General features: G+C 43.8%; 1 protein-coding gene and 1 pseudogene across 3 annotated transcripts in view; both read left to right on the top strand.

Moving 5' to 3' along the window:
* The window catches only part of MYO1D (myosin ID), a 298677-nt gene that overhangs the window by 268268 nt on the left and 7655 nt on the right, over positions 1-22754 (top strand). The window lies entirely within an intron of this gene.
* LOC111739483 lies at positions 2834-2954 on the top strand (annotated as a pseudogene).

Genomic DNA, 22754 nt, shown 5'->3' with positions numbered 1-22754 from the left:
TTCAGTTCGTTCATGATTGTGTGGGAATTTGTGGGCCTTTATCACACGAAATCGGCCTCTAACGGAAGACTGCTTTAATGTTCGCTATCGAAACACTCATTTTAGACTACAGAAATGACATGCATGTTGGGCCTTCTCGTCCCTATTTTAGGTATGTTTCTAAGGAGTAGGTTGGTTGTCATGGTTTAGAAGAACTTGACTGTCAGGATGTAGTAATTCTAGAGGGAGGTACCAGCCATCTGTCCCTAAGGGAGAGGTCTTTCGGAAATAGGCTTCTAGCCAGAATGTTTTAGATGTTTCCCTACTTAAAAGCAGAACTCAGTTCCAGTCCAGAATTGAAGTTTGATCTTTTCTTTTGAAAGACGGTGTGTTGTCTTTACACTTTGCCGAACAAAGGGGGCCACTTGCCTGGCCCATATTCTTAGCATTGGTAGTCCTTCCATCCCCTGTTCATTCTCTTCCCCTTGACATTCCACCTGTATGGAGGATGAATTTTGCCAGTCATCTTTGCACATGGGACAGTTAGAATTCTGGGATGCAGGAATAATAGCAGTTGGCATCTATTATTTTTATTCATAGTTTTTCTGTCACTGGTGGTGGCAAGGCCTGGCTGAAAAGAATCCTTTCTTCCCCACCCTGTCAGATCAGAGTGGCTTACAAGATCATCACAGAGCACTTAGGACCCTAAAAATGGACACAGGCCTGTCTAGACAAATAGACCCAATTCTACTGGTCAGGAAATGGTACTCCAGCCAGGTGTGGTGCCCTCTGAGTCTTGGGAATTCCACAGCTCTCAAAGGCAGCTGAGAGCAGAGCAGGTGGGAGCCGGCTCCTGCCAGCCCACATCACCCTGTCACACACCTATTATTCATCAACATGTCTCTTTATTATCTTATGAAGTATGATGCTCCAGACCCAGGCGAAATGTGTCATAAAAGAGGAGACTTCACCTGTGGGACAAAAAAAGGCATATGTTCCTGCCCACATTTTGTTATTCGTAAAGTTTTCAAAAACTTCCCAACCACACCCCTTGGATTTTGCTTGACTTCACAGCAAGGCATCTGTGCTAACAGGATGTTTCTGGGATCAGTCCCTGCTGCACTCAGAGGACCAACCTTGGGAAGTCTTCTCTGCAGACTTCACTTGTGCAGTGGCCAGGTCATTCCCCTCACCTAGTGTGAGGTGAGTCCCATCATGGGCTCAGCAGTCCACCCTCAAAGAGTACAGTTTCATGAGCTTTTCCCTGTTTATGCTGAAATAGTTTGAGAGATAATACCATGGGGTTGGACTTCAAGTCCAAAAAAATGCAAAAAAAAAAAACCTGCGCAGATTGATTTTCTTTTTCTGGAGCAGGAATCTGAGCAGGAAAGTTGTCACGTGGGGCAAACTGCTACAGAGTGGTTCCCGTAGGCCTCAGTCTTCACGGTTCTCACTAATCCTGTTTCACATGTCTGCAGGGGTACCCTTTCTCCTCCTTTTCCGTTTAACTATTTCTGGGTAATATATATCCCTGGTTTAAAAAAAAGAAAAAGGAAAAAGAAAAAAAGAAAGAAGCCTGGTATTCCCCCTAAGTATTCCATTTCTTAATGTTTTTGTCTTAAACCAATCATATACCTTCAGCTGACCCAAATCTAAATCGCCGTTCCCTTTCAGCAACCCCGTGGGCTCATCAATATGCCAACAGATGATCTAAGCCCCAAATCATCACCTTCTCTAGAAAGACAAACAAACAAAAACAGCCGGAAGGAGGGAGGGCGGATTGAGAGTAAGGGCACTATAAGTGATGCATAAAAATACGATCTAAACCGAGCCAGCCTTGCCCGGCCCCCTCGGTGGGCGTGCGTGTGTTTGAGCACACATTTTCCACCCTACCGTCCGCAGCACCCCCGCTCCGGGCCGGCGGCGGCATTTTAATGTCAGATGGAATCACTAATGCCCGCGTTGCCATGGCGACCACGGGAGCGGTGGAGCTAAAAGCGGCAGCCTCTGCCCAGGCGCCGCCTCCCCCGCCACAGCCCACCCTAGGCTGGTACAGATTTTCTTTGTCTCGCTCGCTCCCCTGGTTCTCCCTCCCCCTCCCCTGGTTCTCCCTCCCCCTCCCCTCTCCTTCCTTTCCTTTGTTGCCCCACCTTCCTTGTTCCCAGAGCAGCAGCCCTTCCCAAGCCCTTGGAGGTTGTGGACCCCTGGAGGTACCCAGAACCCAGGCTGGCTGGATGGCCCCAGGCTGGGGCGAGGATTCCTCCCACCTGCCAGCATGAGAGAGGCCCCGCCTACTTGTTATTGTTGGGGACCTTAATGCCTAACTTGAAACCAGTCTTTTAAAGAGGATTAAAAGAACGGGAACTGTTCTTCCCTCACCTGGTGTCTGCCCCTTAACTCGCTGTCTCTCTGGCTGGGGCCTGCTGTGGTCACCTTGCACACTGCTGCTCCCCTAGAACGACATGGAGCTATAAGTCCGGGAAACTCACTGACCTCATCCGGGCTCAGACAACTCATCGCCTCCCGGGGTTCCTCATCTGGACGGGGCCGCAGTTCCCAGGTCAGAGTTCGCGGTGCTTCCAGGGCTTGAACTCCTTTGATTGGGGCTGTCCTGTTGCTACCTAAGCGAAACGTGCTGCTGTTGGTAATGAGGGTAATGAGGGTGCTGGGGCCACAGTAATGAGCCCCAACTCACAGTCCTTGTTATCCGGCTTTGTCCTGGGGCAACATAGCAGCTCTAATGGCACTGGATTAAAATGTCAGATTGGCTCATATTCTAGCTGATGCTCTATTTGGAAAAAGAAAAAGATTTGTGCCTCTCTGTTAGAGTGTCTGTAAAAAAGGTACACCATGAGTCTACAACTACGCCACCCTGAACGTGATTGATCTTGTCTGATCTCGAAAAAGCTAAGCAGGGTCGGGCCTGGTTAGTACTTGGATGGGAGACCACCTAGGAAGACCAGGTGCTGTAGGCATTAAAAAAGAAAAAAGAAAAAAAAAAGGTACACCGTGGTCTAAGTAGATTTTTAAAATAAACATTTTCTAGACACCAATGATGTCCAATACACGGTTGAGCATTTGGTTTAACAGTCTGTTTAGAATGAACCTCTTCCATGTTCAGAAGGTCACACCTAATATTTAAATGATGAAACACTGATTAACAGCCAGAAACCTTGGACCACCCTTGTCACAGCCGTGAGCCAATGGCCCTCCAGTGTCGTCTTCCATCACAAACCACGGTCCCATCGCTAGCATTCCTACATCAGAAATGAAAAGTCTGCCTTAAAGAAGGTTGAACTGTGGTTGCTTGTAAGACAGGATGAGTGCCAGAGGATTGAATGGAAGGAGAGTGTACTTTCCCTATACATACCTTGGTACCTGTGAATATTATACTATGTACATTTATTGTTCACTTATAAAAATAAAATGTGATATTAAAAGTTAATATCACTTGCTCAAGAAAATGTTCCCCGATTCCCCCCAAGAGTAGGAATAAAAGACTAGGTCCGGTCCCCCACCGTGTGATTTCGCAGCGTTCTGTACTTTTTACCTTCAGAGCTCTTCACAGGATTATGGATGAACAGTGTTGAGTAATTCATGTTTACTAAGTTTTCACAGCAGACTTTAAGTCCCGTGAGGGCAGGAGCAAGACCTCTCTTATACGCCACTATATCTTCAAGGGCCAGCACATGGTCAGGTCTCAGTATATATCTGTTGAATAAAGAGACGAGGAGAAATAGACAAGAAAGAGGGTGCTGACAGAAGGGTGTCCGAAGGGTGAGCAAGGGTGTCAGGAGGGGTGCCCATCTCCACAGGCCTCCTCTGAGCTAAGTGACCTTCCAGGGGCTCTTACAGTTCATCTTAATAGAAAGTTTGATTAATCGATTGGACATATGGGGAACCCTGTCATTTGCCAAGCCACTTCCCAAGCAGCTGATTGGAGCACTTATCTGAGGCAAAGCAGGGCCAGCTCTTCTTCCAGTCATTCCTGGGGAAGGTGATGCCTTGATGCTCTGTGGCAGTGTGCTCAGGAAACCACCTGGGGCTTTAAAACACTGGTGTCCAGGAGCCCGCACAATGACCAGCTGAATCAAAATCTAGAATCTCTAGAAGTGGGGCCTGACCACTGTTGGGCCACTGTTTTTCAGATGCTTCTCTGAGAATTCTGATGGACAATCAAGGTTGAGAATCATTGCTCTATGGGCTCCCAGAAATGGAGACAAGAGGACATAGGGACACAAACTCACCAAACCCGGAGATTGGATTTCGGCTGTAAAGCTGATGCTAATATATTTTAAACCAGACAAAGGGGTCGTGTGCTTCAGCCCACTTCAGATTGTTTCGGTACTACTCATAGAACTTCTCTCTTTGCCTTAAAAATCCTCGGGTCCTCTCCTATAACAGTCATTTAAAACAAATATGTAACTGTCTAATCAGGGCACGAACCATTTTTCAGACTTGCCTGGGCAGCAGTGACCTAAATATTACTCAGGGTGTCTGACTTCCAGCCCCAGAGGGAGAGTGTATTTGGTTTGATTGTTTTCATGCTAATGAAGTTGAGCCAGTAATTCGAGGTCCCCATCGGGATGGCTGGATCATTTGATGCTATGAATTAGTTCTTTAGAAAAAAAGCAGTGGTGTAGAGTTGTTATGGAATTATTCACTTTTCAGTAGAATCACTTATGCACTCGCTCAATCTAATTTGTTGTCCCATTTTTAATTGATATGAGATAAAATGAGCAGAAACTGGAGGGGTTGGCGGAAGTGGCCCACTCCATTTATACCAGCCAGGTATAAAGAGTAAGTCTTCGAACAGTGTGACTAACCCATTTACGAGCCAATAGGGGTATCTGCAGATTGTTCTGCTCTCTCTTCCAGGTAACCCTGCAGGCAGTAAATAAGGCCTGTATTAGAAGCCACTAAAGCTGTAAACACACTCAGCAGGGAAATCTGCCAAAATTGCCCACAAGATATCAGATGCAATTGACATTCTACTAGAAGTGTGTCTGCCCTCAAGGTCAAGGCAAATTTGGCATGAAGCCACATGGGGACAATTCACATCAAAATCTCTTAGGAGACTAGGTGGGGAGGGAAATAAAGGTTTTTCTTGGGCTCTTAAATCAAATTAGTGATCATGGAGAGAATAGGAACTCTTCGTGGCAGGCAGGAAAAATACAAGTGTGGCCTGAGAGAACCCACACTCTCATTTCTAGCCAGCAAACTCCAGCCCGAATCCAAACAGCCCATTTCTGGGAACTGAAAAAATAAGAGAGCACTCGAATGGTCTCGAGCCCCCCACAGGGCCTTTGATGTGTCCAGCAGCAGCAGCAGCAGCATGGTGAGTAGTTTCTGTGATGTGGGATTCCTGAGCAAGAAGGACTGGGCTACCGCCACTGGTTCCTCTCTCATTATAGAACTAGAAATAGATGCCCCATCCCAGGAAAAGGGAAATAAGGCTGCATGGAATGTTTCGTCTGTTGGAATATTGTTCTGCGCTGCCTGACAAGATTACTGAGTTCTCGCTTCTGTAGCAATGGCATTGAGTAAGAGTCTGAAAATTGATGCATTATGTACTCGCTTAAAATAGCAAATGCAGAATAGAAAAAGCAGAGCTGCTAAGAAGTGTGCAGAACATACTGATAGAAAGGCCTCTTTTCCTCCGTTATTACCAGCATGAAAGGGTGTACTGGAGTAGGGGGTAGATTTTCCATCAAAAAGTATTCGTGTGGTAAAGGCTTCTGCACCACAGTGAGACGAGGGTACATTTTTTAGCTGACATAACTCAGTGCAAACCCTTCTGTTCTCAAACAGGTGGTAGAAAGTGGGCAATTTGTTTTTCGTCTCAGTGTTCTGAGGTTGGTTTATGAGATAGTTGCTTCTGTTTTGACCTCTTTGAATTCCCCTCAGAACAAAAATCCCCAGTTATTTGCTACCTAATCAAATATTCTTTGCCATGGCTCACAGCTGCGTGGATGGGCAGCAAGGTTTAATGAGAGTGGGGTGGAAAATGTATTAAAAAAATTGTGTCATCAGCCCCAAAGAAGAAAGCAGCATCCTTTGTAAGTTTAAATGGGATTTTAAAATACCCAAGAACAAGTTAAACTGCCTTCTGGAATTGACCAGCCCTTTCGCCAACATGGCTCCGGGTAGAGAGTTGTTTCTTAAGGGGAATATCTGCAGTCGAGCAAAGGGGCCTTCAGACACAGGGGCACGGGTCTTTTCAGTTCTTCTATCATTTGTTTAACCAACATTCCAAACATAAGGACCTCCTTTATTAAAGTACTTTACTCAATTAACAAACATTAATGGGGCACTTACTTGGTGCCAGGCACTGCACTAGCCACTGTGTGTATATCTACTTTAACTCTCACCTAAACTCTTGGGAAGAGAGAGTATTACTGCTCCGAATTATCCCAGTTAAGGGAATGGAGCTTAAAAGGGTTAACTAATCGCCCAGAGCCATACTAGACTCGAAACTTAGACTAGCTGGTTCTCACCACCATGCCCCATCGTTTCTGCCCTTGATTAAGCAGCATTCCTAGAAATATATAGAACCTGGAAGTCCCCCCACTCCCCGGTCCCCATCTCTTCCCTGCTATTGCTGCCAGCCGGGGTGTCTGACTCCTGGGAGTGTTACAGCCAAAGTTCTGAAAGACTGGTTAGTATCCGAGAGAAATCACTTTTCCCAGGCTCAGCAAGCTGTTTGATGGGCTAACAGCCCCTAAACAGGGACTTGAACTAACCATTCAGTAAACCATAATTTGCTGATTATTGTTGAACATTGATCAACAATGTTTCCAAATTCTTTTAGGTCACCACAGTTTTAGAGAATTGGACTTTCTATTTGTGAAGCAAGGATTAGACCTTTCTCTTTTTCCTATATAAATTGCACTATCACTCCTAGGAATGCCGCTTAAATGTAGAAATGTTAGGGAGTTTGGGTAAGTGAGTGGCAGCCAGGTTGCCGAAGGCACAGTTGTGCAGGCAGGTGCTATACTTGCCATTTTAACACTAAAGTTTCAAATTCCAGCCTCATTGGCTTAATAGAGCACAGAACCACAGGCATATTGTAAATACTGATTTTATAATAGGATTTGCTCACCAAATAAGTTTTGTGAAATAATTTCGATATGTGATTGAGTGGATCACGTAATAGAAGAGCAATGAGTTGTGAACCCCTGAGTCCACATAATGTAGAGAAAATCTCTGGATCATTTTCCAGAGAAAGTCAGACTCAACATGGTCCAAAACCAAACTCATTCTCTCTTTCTCCATCCCCCAAGCTAAAAACCTAGGGACATGGTAGACTCTCCCTGGTACCATCTACGTACAGTCAATCATCAAGTTCTTATTCAGAATCAGCCCTTAAACTTGACCGGCCTTTGCCTTCCACAGCGCTCTCTTCCTTGATTTACAGTTTCCTAACTGGTCTTCCTGCCTTAAAGTACCCCCATCCATCTATCTTTCACATCACCCGCTTCCTATCAATTTCATGTATTTGCTCTTTTATTAAGCACCTACTATATGCCAGACACTCTTTTAGACACAGCAGTATGTACAGGGTCCCCCTCCCATGGAGCTTAACTTTGGGGAGGAGGCAGGAGCCATGGGAAGACAGACAGTAAACAAGCCAAGAATCAAACAAGTCATTTCAGATAGTGGTAAGACCACTGAACAACTGTCTTCTCTACTCAGGAATCCTTAAGGTTCCAACTGCCTGCAAAGTTAAGCCTAAACTCCTTGCTTGTCATCTGTCCCAGAGAGACTCCTGGTTCTGTTTCTGTCAACCAGAAGGTTCCTACTCATTGTGTATCATCAGCCCTCTCCTGGCAAGGTGGGCCAGGGCACGGCCTCCCCTTGTCTGAGAGGCCTCGTGACTGCCGCTTGGTCTCTGATTTGTTTCCCCTCCAACATCAGAGACCCAGGTGCCGAGAATATTCCATTTTGCTTTATATATTTGGAATATGGACTTTTGAAAGTGTGCATTCTTCTGTCCCTCCCAAAATGTCCAAATTAATGCTTTATGCCAGGGATAATGAAACCTTTTAAAACCAAAATTAAAAGAATAAAACCATACCCACAGCTCCCTCAAATATGAGGAAAGAACAAAAAAAAAACCAGAAGCAATAAAATAAAAAAATAAAACACCACCAAACCGAACCAAACTTTACCACAAAACAAATGGGACAGCAGTTGTGAATAGGACGGTGTCACAGGCCTGGGATCTGGCTGCTTCTCAGGAGGGTGCCCAGGCTGTGTCCCATCATCTCTTAACAAAGAGGGCACTGAGCTCTGGGGCTTTCAGGTCCTCTGACAGCCATCTGAAACCTTCCCTCCCTCCCCCTTTCTCCTCACACCTCGCCTTTCCTCTTTCTCTTTCTCTCCCTTCAACATTTCATCTCAGTGCTTTATGCTCTAATGTCTTCAGGGTTTTATTTCATCCAAAAATATCCGTTTGAGAGATTTTTTTTTTCCCCCTTTGCTGTGTCGAACCTTTTTTTTTTTTTTAAACACATCTTTACTGTTTCCTGCTTACGTTTATACTTCTCCTCTCTTGACACTTCTGCTAACAGCACCTCCAAAGTTAGCACCATCTGTGAACATTGGTGTTTATTTTCTATTCACATCATTAATGAAGGTGCTAAATAAGATTAGATTGAACATGCAGCAGGACCCACATCTTCCTTTGAACAGATGGTTTTTAGTGGTTTGTCAGGAACACCATTCTATATTTACCTATTCGACTCACCATTATTACCAAGAAGCATTCGAGCTTATATTTGTGTGTGGCCATCGGTCACTCTACAAAGGCACTAACAGGATCCCAGTCCTGGTCGGCCAAGAATTGAACATTTAAGCTGGCTGAGAGCTGCACATAAACACAGTGGAGACATATATACTAAAAAGAAGACCATCAAAAGAATGCATAATTCAGATTTCCATTGGGTTCGGGGTTTTTAGGATGGCATTTTTTGAACAGAGATGGGAACTAAGAAAAAGTTTTGCCATGAATTCAGGAGTTCTTCCATTGTCTTGAAACACGTTCTATATCTAATAGCTGCGTCTATGGCTCTGGGTTGCAAGATAAAGAATAAAACAGTCTCTGTCCTCAAGAAACTCACAGTCAGGGGAGGGAGGCCAACTTATCAACAAACAGCTGCTATATAAAGTGTGATGTTAGGCACCATTAAAGGTCTAAAGAGTGCGCAGACGGGAGGGACTTCTCTGTCTGCCCTCTGTGAGGGTGCAACCTCTTGGGCTGTGTACCCCGTGGCTTTGATATGCAGCCACATCATCCAAATAAACTAGGCTCTCAGCACCCTGATCCACATCGTGACCTGATGTCTCTTCCTCATACTGCTCCCCACAGACATGGAGGAAGACGGAGCCATGGGGCAGCGTGCTGAGTTCCTGTAGAACAGGCTCACACTGAGCCCCGTAGGCTCACCCAGCTTAGCTGGTGTCCTTCGACAATGTCCCTCAAGCTCTGATTGTCCTCTCTCCCTGAAGCTACCTGGGCCTCCCCAGCACACAGGGATCTCCAAAACCCTATAGACAGGACACAGCAAACTGCCCCCCGGAGGATGAGGAGGACTTGAAAGCTTGACCTAAAAGTGAAATTTACAGCATGTGCAGGGCATGGCAGGCCCGGGGCTGGAGTTCAGGGTTCAGGTGTGTTTGGGAGAGAGTGGTGGCCCTCCTCAGGGACTTTAACTGGAAAGTTAAGGTACCGATGTGCACCAGGGAATAGTCAAAAAAAATGCACAAATTCTCCAAGCGCCAGGAGAGCACCCCATTCTTTGACAGCCTGGAATCAACCATGCCTGGAAACATCAGTGTCTTCTCCTGGCCAAGGAGTGAAAGAAGTAAATGGCCAGGAAGAGAAATAAACAAGTGGTAAAAGTGGGTGTATAGTAGGGGGGTCATGGCTGTGGGTCCAAATGCCTAAACCATTAGCATCATTACAGCGACTAGAAGGGCAACTCAGTGTGGGGACTGAGGAATGGGGGTTCAACCCATCACTCAAGAGACAGGCACCCTGGGCCCAGATCCTGGCCTCACCGGTTTCCAGCTGTGAAGAACTACTTGATCTTTCTAAGCTTCTGTGTCTTCATCTATTGCATGGGCATAATGACAGTGCCTCATAACAATGTTTAGGAAAGGATTAAATGAGATGATGCACGTAAGATGTTTAATACAGCGCCTCATCCATAGTAGGTTCTCCACAGATGGCTGATGATTTTCACCCTCCTCTCCCCCAATCCGAGACCCCTTTACACCTACACAAGGCATGCTGCTAAATAGCACCAGCCATAGCCAGCAAACAGATAAGTGATCATCAGAAATATCTGTCCACATCACTTAGGATATTATTGAGAAACTGACATAGAGCCAGTGTCTGCTCATCTTATTCAACCTCAAAAAAAATGACATGTTCATCGACGTAATTCCTGGAACCTCTCTAACCTTGCCTATGTTTCCACAATCCATCAGTCCAAATGTTTATCACCCGACCTCATAATTTCCCTGAGAACGTCGATAGTAATGGGAAGGGAGCACCGCAGATGTGAAAGTTTGGATTTACAAAGCAAGGTAAAGTGAAATGACTCTCCAGCTCCCAAAAAAGTGTTCTTTGAATAGTGAGCATCCCTGATTCCTCTTAATACACCTGAATCACACTGTCCACATAAACAGACCCTGGCACAGAGCAAGGTACCAGGACACACACATCCCAACTGACGACTTTTGGGTCCAACCCAAGCTCACTGATGGTTGCAACTCGCTTCTCAACAACCTCACTTTGAAGATGCTGGATGCTGGCCTCAGGTCTTCTGGTTGGTGTCTTATTTCAAAGTGAGTTTTCATTCTTTCCGTAGACATTTATGGAACTCCTGTTTTCTATCAGATACTACACTAGGAGCTCTTCATAGGGGAAGAAAAATGCTCAGCTCTCTTCTTTGCTCAGAAGCACATAGTAAATAGGGAAAACAGCTAACAATTACATTCTAATGACTATTTTAGTGGCAGGATAGACAGAGCCTAAGCCTTGGACTCTGGCCCGGTCACCTGGGTTCAAATCCTGGTTCTCCTGTGTGACCTTGGCAGGTACTTACTCTCCTTGGGCTTCATTTCCTCTTCTGAAAATGGAACTTACCTCATGCTGTCATGAAGATTTCATAAATTGATATTTGTAAAGCATTTAGTAAGCCCGTATGCTTTTTTGCTATTGTTTTATATTCTTTAGATTTCTATTTTTATTGCATTATGGTCAGATAGTTTGTCTGATGCTAATTCTCAAGTATTTATTCAACTTCCTTTTATGATCTAATACCTGTTCCATGTGTACTTTAAAATAATGTGTATTCTTTAATTGTTGAGCATAGTGAATATGCACATACACATAGCTTATTAATTGGGTTTAAATCTCTCTTAATATTGTCTCCTGACCTCTATGTTTTTTAGGAAAGTATATTGATTGTTTACTGTGATTGTGGGCATGGCATTATACAGAGTCCCATTCTATCCACGAAGGATACAGTCCAAGACCCCCAGTGGATGCCTAAAGCCATAGATAGTACCAAAACCAATGTATATATACCATGTTGTTTCCTATATGTACATACCTGTGATAAAGTTTAATTTGTAAATTAGGCACAGTAAGAGATTAACAATAATAACATAATAAAATAGAATTATAACGATATACTTTAACAAAAGTTATATGAATGTGGTCTCTCTCGCTGATAACCGATCTGATAACTGAGACAGCTACTAAGTGACTAACAGGCAGGTAGCATATACAGAAGATACTCTAGACAAAGAGATGGTTCACATCCCAGGCAGGACAGAGTGGGATGGCATGAGACTTCAGAACAGTGCACAGTTTAACACTTGTGAATTATTTCTGGAATTTTTCACTTAATATTTTCAGATAATGATTAACCGTGGGCAATTGAAACTGCGGAAAGTGAAAGCTCGGATGGGTGGAGAGTCGACTGTAGCTTTGCAAATTTCACACAATTTCACACAAACGACTTAATTTTTATTTTCTGGAGAGTATCTTCTTGGTGAATTCCTCTTTGATAAAGAAAACAATTATCTCATGAGCTCTTTCTCCAGCGACGCTTTTTGCCAGCTTTCTTGTGGTTAACATTTGCCTTGTATGTTGTGCTCCATTCCTTTATTTCTAACTTTTCTTCGTCATGATGATTTAGGTGGGTCTCTTAAAAATAGCACATAGCTGCATTTCTAAATTAAATCCAAGAAATCCCTTTTAACAGGGGCTCACACACCCAGTTACACATCCACATTGGTTTGTTTTATTGTTCCCGTGTTTCTTCTTTGCTTTTTGTTCCCCTTTTCTATCTTCCGTTAGATGATGTAGATTTTCTTTTCCTCCTTCCTTCTACTTCTTTGAAAGTTATACATTAGCATTCTCGTTCTCATTTACCATGAGTTTCCTTCACACTTGTGCTTAAGCCTAAAGTTCTTAAGTCTCCCTACCCCCGTCCCAGAGGAGACAGGGACCTTTGAATGCTTCCCCGAAACACTACCCCTTCTTTCATGTTGTTGTTACGTGAGATTTTAGTTCAAAATTATTCAAAGCCCAAGAGCTAGTCGTTTTTCTTGTTTTTGTACAGTGAGTGCTTATTTTGATTGACTTGTGTGCCTGTGTACTTACTCCCGACACATCTCACGTACTGATCTTTTTCTCCGGATTCAGCATCTTCACTGATCACGTGTCCCTCAGAAATGCTTTACCTGAGAGCTGAGGTTGCCTAACTCTTGAGCCCGTATTGTCTGAGAAATGCTTTGCTTGGGCCTCACACTCAGAAGATTGATTGCATATAGAATTCTAGGTTGATGGTTATTTTCTTTAAACCCTTTTAAGAGTCTGTGTTTTCATTATTTTCTCACAATTGATGAGAAGGCCCACTCTTCCTTTGCAAGTAATGTCTTCTCTCTCTTGATGTTCTTAAGGTTTGCTCTTTGCCTTTAGTGATCCGCAGTGGGTTTGCTTTTCAAATAGTCAAGAGAGAGAAAAGCTTGAGATTTCCGTTTTTTACTAAAATACTGTTTGTCTTCCCACACAGTGGTTCTGTGCCACCTTGCCTGGCTGGACAGCAGACTTCTTCTGTTAGCCTTTTCCTAGACCTTTTCCCGGGTAGCCTACGAGGGTCCAGCCTAATACCAGACCTCAGTCCAGCCCCCTTGCATGTGGCCAGGGCGTGAGTCCTGCTCAAGCCAGATGTACGTGGGCTTGGCCTCTGCTGGACCTTCCCTCCCACACTGGCCTCACAGCCCCTCCTCCTTGTTGACACCTAGAGATTATCCTTTCTTTCTTTCAGCCTCCAATTTCATTTTAAATATTCTTTCTGTAGAATTCTGTACACGTTTCTGGAGACCCATAAGCCATCAGGGAAGCTCGTCGGCTCTGATCATGCTGTTGGAACCAACGCACCATTGCATGCTCAGAGCTGCGAGAAAACAGGAGACAGAGATGAACACCCAGCTCAGCCTGGAGGTGGGAGTGGGGGGCGGGAGGTTCTCAAAAGCTCTGGGGAATGACTGAAGGGATTTTAACAGGGGAGTGACAGGATCTTTTTGTGCCTTTAAGAGATCTCTCTGATGACAATGTGGAGGACGCATTTGAAACAGGGTATGGGGCAAACTGAAGGCAGAGGAGTCACTTAGGAGGCTACATCAGTAACCAGAGAAAAGGGCTGAGGTTCTGGGCAGTGGCAGTGGAGAGAGACCGAGAAAGTGAAATGAATAGAATGCGGTGACTCAGTATGGGCAGTGGAGGGAGAGGAGGGGTTCAGGCTGATCCTGGCTTATTTGCTTTGTTGACTGGCTAGACGATGCCACCTCTCACTGAGACAGGCCTGACCGGAGGAAGGATACAGTTTAGGGCAGGGGCCAAGAGGATGAGCTCAGTGTTGGACACATGAAGACTCAGCTGTCTGTGGAACAGTCAAGGGATTTGTCTAGTGGGTGGCTAAAAATATGTGCTTGGACCTCATGCTAAGATAGGGATGCTGACTGGGTAATTGAAAGCACAGGCATGGGTGACACGACTATGGGATAATGTATAATATAAAAAAGACTAAAGATAAAACAGTATTTTAAGAAGTGAGGGGAAAAAAATGCTCCTGCAGGATTCCTACTTTGAGGTGCCAGTCTGGATGTCACCCCTTCTGGAAGCTCATCCCAGCCACCAAGCTTAGGTGGCCCTCCTCTCTGCATCCTGCGTGTATCACAGGGCATGAACATTTGCCCAACTCCCTGTTGAGAATGAGAGTGCCTTGCTTGCGCTCAGGGTCTGTGTCCTACTCATTTGTGTTCTTTATCTGGATGTGGCCGAGCCCATTATAAGTGCTCGGTATATAGCTGCCTTGAGAAGGGAAACAGGCTGGGGAGAAGTGGGTGATGGAGGTCAGTGAGAAGAGAGCAGTGGGGGAAGGGCAGCATGGCTGAGAGGGGCCGGGAGCTGCGTCAGGACCACACTCAGGGTACGTGGGGATTCTGCCCACGGGATGTGGGAGCCAGGCCAGTTCAGTGATGTGCTGGAGGCAGGTGCCAGGCTGCACTGGGCCTCGGGACAAGCTGCCTGACGCAAGCCTTTAGTGATGAGAGTTTTATTTTCTAAATAAAAATGATGTCACTGCCCGCCCCCCCCCCACCATCCTTCACCAACTGCAAACCCAAAAAGGACTCAATAGACCAGGAGATACAATACCTCCACTCTCAGGATTGCATGCGTGCTGAACTCTGAGACTTGCTTTAGAAATGACCAAAGTAAAAATATCCATTTGACCCTGACAAAAACAGAAGTAGCATTACCTAAAGCAGGATTTTGAAAGGCCTGCCCTCTGTGGTTTGACATGAGCAGAGGGATTTGCTTCTTGAAGGAAGTGACACGCACAGTGAACAACTGCAGGCGTGAGCTCCAGATGCCCCGTCAGTAGCCACTGTGTTCAGTGAAAGTCAGAAGTCAGAACGCACGCATTTGCTGCCAGGCGGCACCCAGATGAAGAACGGCCTGTCTCTATGACTCCAGGGTTTATCGTGAAACACCTAACTTCATTTATGATCACTTTGAAAAGCATCTATTTACTACCTACCTGCTCTTGGCACAAGGCGAGCTTCCTCCCACCACATCCTGTGACCAAACACATGAGAACATTGCATTAGCCTCTCGTTCTCAGGAACTCCTTGCCACATCCCCAGAGAATATAGTCACAGAGGTACCGCACTTCACCTCACTTCCGTCCTGTTCCCTTTAAAGAGCATGTATTACACCCAGGATCACTACGACTCCAGTAGGGAATACCATCGAGAGGAGAAAGTGGCTCACTCACTCCCTCAAGTCCTACTCTGCATTGGGCAGGCCATTGGGTGGGAGTCTCCTAATCCCAGCTGACCAGGTGTCTGCACCAGAGGGGAAACTTTCTGGGCTGATTCAGCTTCTGGAGACCTGTGTTACCCCATTTTCTGCAGGACCTATAAATGCACTTCTGGCACACGGACTCACATTGATCAAGTCTTGCATTTACCCATGGATTTCTCTAATGAGCAGAGGACAGGAGTCTAAATGAAAAATGAAAGAAGGTAACTTGATAGAGGCCATTTGCCTGCAGTGATGGCTTGGAACAGATGAAACAAGATGAAAGTCCCCAAATTCCACAGTTTGTTGAGCCATTAAATCCTGTAACACAAGATCGGAAAGAAAATCCCCTCCCCCTGTAGCCAGCCTCCATCAGCAGCTGTCATTTGGCTTGGCGCACCCTCAGAGGGAGATATACTACCTCCATCTGTAAAATCCGCTCTCTTTAAGGAAGGTGCTCTGGCGCTATTAAAGATTGCCAGTGTACGAAGCTCCAGCAAGAGATGTCACTTGACTACCCTGGAGTGTCCACATGCCATCTCCCAATTGAGCCCTGCTACACTCTGTCTCCAGAATAGGCACAAGAAATCCCTTGCTGGTCTTAAAACCATTTTGGTTGAACTTGGAATGGGGAAAGAAAACATGGTTTGAGGGCAAGTTCTCATTTTTCCATTAGATAATCCACTTTTTAAAATTATTGTGGTAAAATACACATAAAATTTATTATTCACCAAGTTTACTGTATTCACAATGTTGTGCAACCATCGCCACTGGCTAGTTCCAGAATATTTTCATCACCGCAGAAGAAAACCCCATACAACTTTAAGCAGTCCTGCCATGCCCTCACTTCACTGATCTGTTTTCTGTCTCTATAGATTTGCCTATGCTTACATTTCATGTCAGCAGAATTATACAATATGCCTTTTTGTGTCTGGTCTCTTTAATGTAGCATAATGTTTTAAGGTTTATCCATGTAGCAGTGCTTTATTCCTTTTTATGGCTGAATCATATTTCATTGAATGGGTATGCCACATTTTGTCTGTCCCTTCATTAGTTGATAGACATTTGCATTTTGTTTATTGCAAATAATGCTGCTATAAATATTTCTGTACGAGTTTTTGTTCTGTTTTTAATTCTTTGGGGTATATACCGGGAGTGGAATTACTGGGTCATGTAGTAATTCTGTGTTTAACTTATTGAGGAACCACCAAACTCAATGCACTTACCTTTTTGCCTGTTGAAGGCACTGTGTGGACGGCACTAGCCAGGAGTTGCTCAGCCTAGATCTTCAGACCAGAAGGCTGGTGTTTCTTCCTTTCCTCATTGTTCTATTATAAACTCAACACATGTAGCCACTCAAACCCTTCTTTGTGCCCAAACCCCACAGAAGCCCCATAAAGACAGGCTGGGAATCAGGGCAGGGCTGCTCAGGGCTGTGCCAAGGAAAGGAATGGGAGCATTCATACCAAATTATGAACTGTGCTAAAAATGTATAACTAACATGAACGGATTCAGCAGTATCTCTAACCACCATCTCTTTTAGAGGTTCTTAGCACTTACTTGAGAAAGGAGTGAAAATTCCTTCTACAAAGCAAAATAATAGTATCTGCTCCCCACATATAGTGCTTCACATCTTTCAGAATGAAAGACTCAACCAGACAAATCCCCGTGTGGGCAGGCAGCCTGCTGAGGCTGAGGGAAGACTCCTTCTCTTTGCCACTCATTTTCTGTATTTCTAGCACAGTGCCTGACATGGAGTGAGTACTCAGTAAGTGCCTGGAGAGCAGATGGTTACACTGATGGGTGAATAAAATTATTCATCCATTTACCTTGATTCATAAAGTAAACAAGGAGTTTATTTATTACATACATTGGATGGTTACACAAGACAGACTCACAGAAGTTTGAGTGACTTGGACAAGGATTATATAGGAGGACTCCAGACTCTCTAGCCCTCAGACCTCTGCTCTTGGATTCAGGCCTCAAAGTAATTGGGAGAGATCTCAAATGGGCTGAGAAAATGCCAAGCAGAAATCCGAGGGAAGTGTGGGGACCACCACTGAATGCTGCCTTTCTTTTCTAATGTATCTCTGATTGATTCTCAGTCAGTTAAGGGATGTTGTTGGGAAGTTAGAAGTCGATGTTCGCCACACATTACTATCTGTGATCTGAGAAAGCGGGGCATGCTGCAGAAATGTAGCTGAGAGGACATGGAGGTGAGGCCAGTCAACACGTGCTCTGCACACTGGTGGTTCTCTGCACCATCTCCCCTTGCTCTCCTGCCAACCTAGGCTCTTCCACCCCATGGTCTGGGCCTGTGGTATGGAATGCCAGAGAGCCAGCATTGCCTGTGGGAAGGAGAGGACAACCAACCAGGACATGCGGGGCCTCCGGGGAGAGGTCTAAGCATCTGCCGGGCTGGTGCAGGAAAGGTGGGGCAGAGAAAGGAACGGGGGCACAGAACTCATCTGCAGCCACCACATTCATACCCTCTGCTTTCCTTCTTGCCACTCAAGAGAGAACCTTTATTTTGATAGCATGGTGGCCTTTGGTGGCCCATGGAAGGACCAGTCCCACAATCTGGAAGTAACTAAATGATAGTTACTTCCAGTCAAGATGGCAGAGTAGGTAAATGCTGTGCTCACCTCCACCCACAACCACATCAAAATTGCAACTAAATTATAGAACAGTTATTGAAAACTACCTGAAGACCACCTGAACAGAAGTTCTATAAGTAAGGATATAAAGCAGCAGCCATGTCGAGACTGGTACAAGGGGTAGAGACACAAAACAGGCAGGTCCCACCCCCATGGTATGGTAATTAAGAATCAGGAGGGATATCTTGGCTATGGAGTTCCCCACAAGGAGTGAGGTTCCCAGCCCCATACCAGGCTCCCCAACCGGGGTACCAGTGCTGGGAAGAGGAGTCCCTATAGCATCTGGTTGTGAAAAGCAGCGCGGATTTTATCTGAGTAAGATGAAGGGCTGCTAGAGTCCCAGGCGTTCTTCTGGAAGGGCCACACACAGACTTGCTCGCTCACAAACTCACTCACTCTGAGCTTCAGTGCAGGGGTGGCTGCTCAAAAAGCGCCAAGGACATATGGGGAGGAATTGAGTTGACTGGCTTCAGGGCAAGGGCTGGGAGGGCAGGGGTCAGGGCAGTTCTCTCTAGAAACGGAAGTGCTGACAGGTGCCATTGATCCTTTGTTGAGCGCTCTCCCCACTCAGCTGGCAGGCACAGACAGGTGCAAAATCTGGCTAACACCGGTCATCCCACCCTGGTGATTCCCTGAGACTATGCCCCACCCAACTCACACGCCTGGCCCAAGCCACTTATAGCATACAAGTTGCCTGCCTCGGCCCAACGCAAGCGGCAACTGGTCTCACCTTGCATTGAAACTCTTATCGGGTGGCCTCAAGCCCGACAAAAGCTGCGGACAATGTTGGCTTAGAGCGTAGCTTCGACAAAGTGCTATATTCAGTAAATCCAGTACAAGTGGTAGCGAGCCTCAGTTCACAGTATAGCCTCTCCAAAGTGCCTCCAAGCCCAGCAGAAGCAGCATCCAATTGCAGATCATTTTGTAGCTCCCACCAGGCAGCCCCAAGCTGAGCACAAATGGCAGCTGACCTTGATCTGCACAAGAGCCCCTCCCAAGAAGCTCCAGAACCAACACACCCCGCGGCCATCTTCAGACCACACCAGAGCACCACTTAACCGGCTCCACAAATGACACACCCCAAGGGCGGACTCAGCTGGCACCAGAGCCCTGATAAAGCAACTCCTGCTCCATATGTCAATCCTGACAAAACAACTGTTCGCTGCAGTCACTGCCAGCCCTCACAGCCAGTCAGCCTGAAAGTCAATCCCACCCACTGACTTGCCAACAGCAATCAAGGCTCAACTGCAACAGGAAGGCACACACTACCCACACAAGGTACACTCCAGGAGCACCTGGCTAAGGTGACAGGGAGACTGCACCACTGGGCCTCCTAGGACACATACTAACAAAAGGCCCCTCTGCCAAGATGGGGAGACAGAGCAGGTCTACCTAATACATAGAAACAAACACAGGGAGACAGCAAAAATGAGGAGACAGAGAAACATGTCCCAAATGAAAGAACAAGATGAAACTCCAGATAAAGAACTAAATAAAATGGAGACAAACAATCTACCAGGTACAGAGCTAAAAACACTGGTTATAAAGTTGCTCACTGAAATTACCGGAGGAATAGATGAATTCAGTGAGAACCTCAACAAAGAGAAACCATAAAAAAGAACCAGTCTAAAAGGAAGAATACGTTAAAGGGAATCTACATCAAATTAGATGAAGCAGAGGACTGAACCAGCGATCTAAAAGACAAAGTGGCAAGGGAAAAAAAACAATCAGAAAAGCAAAAAGAAAAAAGAAAAGGAGGATAATTTAAGGGACTTCTGGGAGAACCTCAGTGCACCAACGTTCATATCACAGAGGTAACAAAAGGAGAAGAGAGAGAGCAAGGAATTAAGAACCTATTTGAAGAAATAATGACTGAAAACTTTTCTAACCTGGCAAAGGAAATAGACATGCAAGTCCAGGAAGCATAGAGAGTCCCAAACAATATGAGCCCAAAGAGACCCATGCCAAGACACATCGTAATTAAAATGCCAAAGGTTAAAGACAAAGAGAATCTTAAATGTAACAAGGGAAAAGCAGTTATGTTAAAAGGATCTCCCATAAGACTATCAGTCAATTTTTCAACAGAAACATTGCAGGCCAGAAAGGAGTGGCATAAAATATTCAAAGAGATGAAAAGCAAAGACTGCAACCAAGATTACTCTACCCAACAAAGCTATCATTTAGAGTCAAAGGAGAAATAGTTTCCCAGACAAGAAAAAGCTAAAGGAATTCATCACCACTAAACTAGTGTTGCAAGAAATGTTAAAGGAACTTTTTTAAGTAGAAAAGATCAAAAATATGAATAAGAAAATATAGAAAAGAAAAAAATTCTCACTGACAAAGGCAAACACTTAGTAAAACCAGTGGATCAACCAACTATAAAGCCAGTGCAAAGTTTAAAAAGCAAAAATAAGAAGCTCATGTGTAATTACAACAATAAATTAAGGGATACACACAAAGATACACACAAGAAGTAAAAAATGATGACAAAAACATAAACATGGAAAGGGTGAATACAAATTGTAGTGATTTTAGAATGTGTTCAAACTTAAGTGACCATAAACTTAAAATAGAAGCTGTAAACATAGGTTGGTATATAGGAAGCACATGGTAACCACAAACCAAAAACTTACAAGAAATATACAAGAAATACAGAGAAAGGAATCCAAACATAACATTAGAAAGTCATCATTATAGAGAGAGCAAGAGAATAAGAAAGGAACAGAGAAGAACTACAAAAACAATCAGAAAACAACTGATAAAATGGCAATAACTGGTTACCTATCAATAATTACTTTAAATGGAAATGGACTAACTGTTCCAATCAAAAGACATAAGATAGCTGAATGGATTAAAAAAAAAAAAAAAAACAAGACCCATACATATGCTGCCTACAAGAGACCCACTTCAGATTGAAAGACATACCCAGAGAGTAAAGTGATGGAAAAAGATATTTCAGACAAATGAAAACAAACAAAAACCTAGGGTAGCAATATTTATAAAACAAAATAGATGTTAAAACAATGGATATAACAAAAGACAAAGAAGGGCATTTCATAGTGATAAAGGGATCAATCCAACAAGAGGATATAATTCTCATAAACATCTACACATCCAACGTAGGAGCACCTAAACATATAAAGCAAATACTGACAGACATAAAGGGAGAGATTAACGGTAATACAGTAATAGTAAGGGACTTTTACACCCCATTGACATCAATGCATAGCTCATCCAGACAGAAAATCAATAAAGAAACAGTGACCTTAAATGATACATTAGACCAGATGGACTTAATTGACATTTTTAGGACATTTCACCCAAAAGCATCAGCATATACATTCTTTTCAAGTGCACATGGAACATTTCCCAGGATAAACCACATATTAGGCCACAAAACAAGTCTCGATAAATTTAAGAAGACTGAAATTACATCAACCATCTTCTCTGATCACAGTAGTATGAAACTAGAAATCAACTACAAGACAAAAACTGGAAAACACAAAAACACATGAAGGCTAAATAACATGCTACCAAATAATGAATGGGTTAACAGTGAGATCAAGGAAGAAATTAAGATACCTTAAGGCAAATGAAAATGAAAACACAATGACCCAAAATCTATGGGACATAGCCAAAGCATTTCTAAGAGGAAAATTTATAGCGATACAGGCCTTCCTCAAGAAACAAGAAGAATCTCAAATAAATAATCTAACCTTATACCTAAAGGAACTAGAAAAAGAACAAAACGCAAAGTAAATAGAAGGAAAGAAATAATAAAGATCGGAGTGGAAATAAATAAAATATTGTCTAAAAACAATAGAAAAGATCGATGAAATCAAGAGCTGTTTATTTGAAAAGATAAACAAAACAAACCTTTGGCCAGACTCATCAAGAAAAAGAAAGTGCCCAAATAAAATCAGAAATAAAAGGGAAGCGACAACCGCCACCACAGAAATACAAAAGATTCTAAGGAAATATTGCAAACAATTATATGCCAACAAATTGGACAACTTGGAAGACATAGATAATTGCTAGAAACATACAATCTTCCAAGGCTGAATCAGTAAGAAACAGGAAATCTGAACAGAACCTCTAACAAAATCAAATCAGTAATTTAAAAACTCCCAACAAACAAAAGCCCAGGACCAGATGGCTTCACAGGTGAATTCTACTAAACACTCAAGGAAGAATTAATACCTATCCTTCTGAAACTATTTCAAAAAATTTTGAAGAAGAGGGAATGCTCCCAAGCTCATTTTAGGAGGCCAGCATTACTCTGATATCAAAATCAGACACACACTACAACAAAAGGAAAATTGTAGGCCAGTATTCCTGTTGAACATAGATGCAAAAAATCCTCAACAAAATATTAGCAAATCAAATTTAGCAATATATTAAAAAGATCATACACCACGATGAAGTGGGATTTATTGCCAAGATACAAGGCTGGTTCAGTATCCACAAATCAATTAACATGATACACCACATAGACAAAATGAAGGATAAAATCTTATGATCATAGAGACTCATGGACATGGACAATAAACTAATGGTTACCAGAAGGGAGAGGGGAGAGAGAAAATAAAAATAATAAAATGTTAAAAAAAAATTATGTATTATAGTATGAAAAAATAAAACTGGCATTTAAAAAAACCTTATATCATATCATTAGATGCAGAAAAAGCATTTGACAAAATCCAACATTCATTTATGATTTAAAAAAAAAA

This window comes from Pteropus vampyrus, unplaced genomic scaffold (genome assembly GCF_000151845.1).
Source record: "Pteropus vampyrus isolate Shadow unplaced genomic scaffold, Pvam_2.0 Scaffold50, whole genome shotgun sequence".
Lineage (NCBI taxonomy): Eukaryota > Metazoa > Chordata > Mammalia > Chiroptera > Pteropodidae > Pteropus > Pteropus vampyrus.
This window is presented reverse-complemented; position numbering and strand designations above follow the sequence as displayed.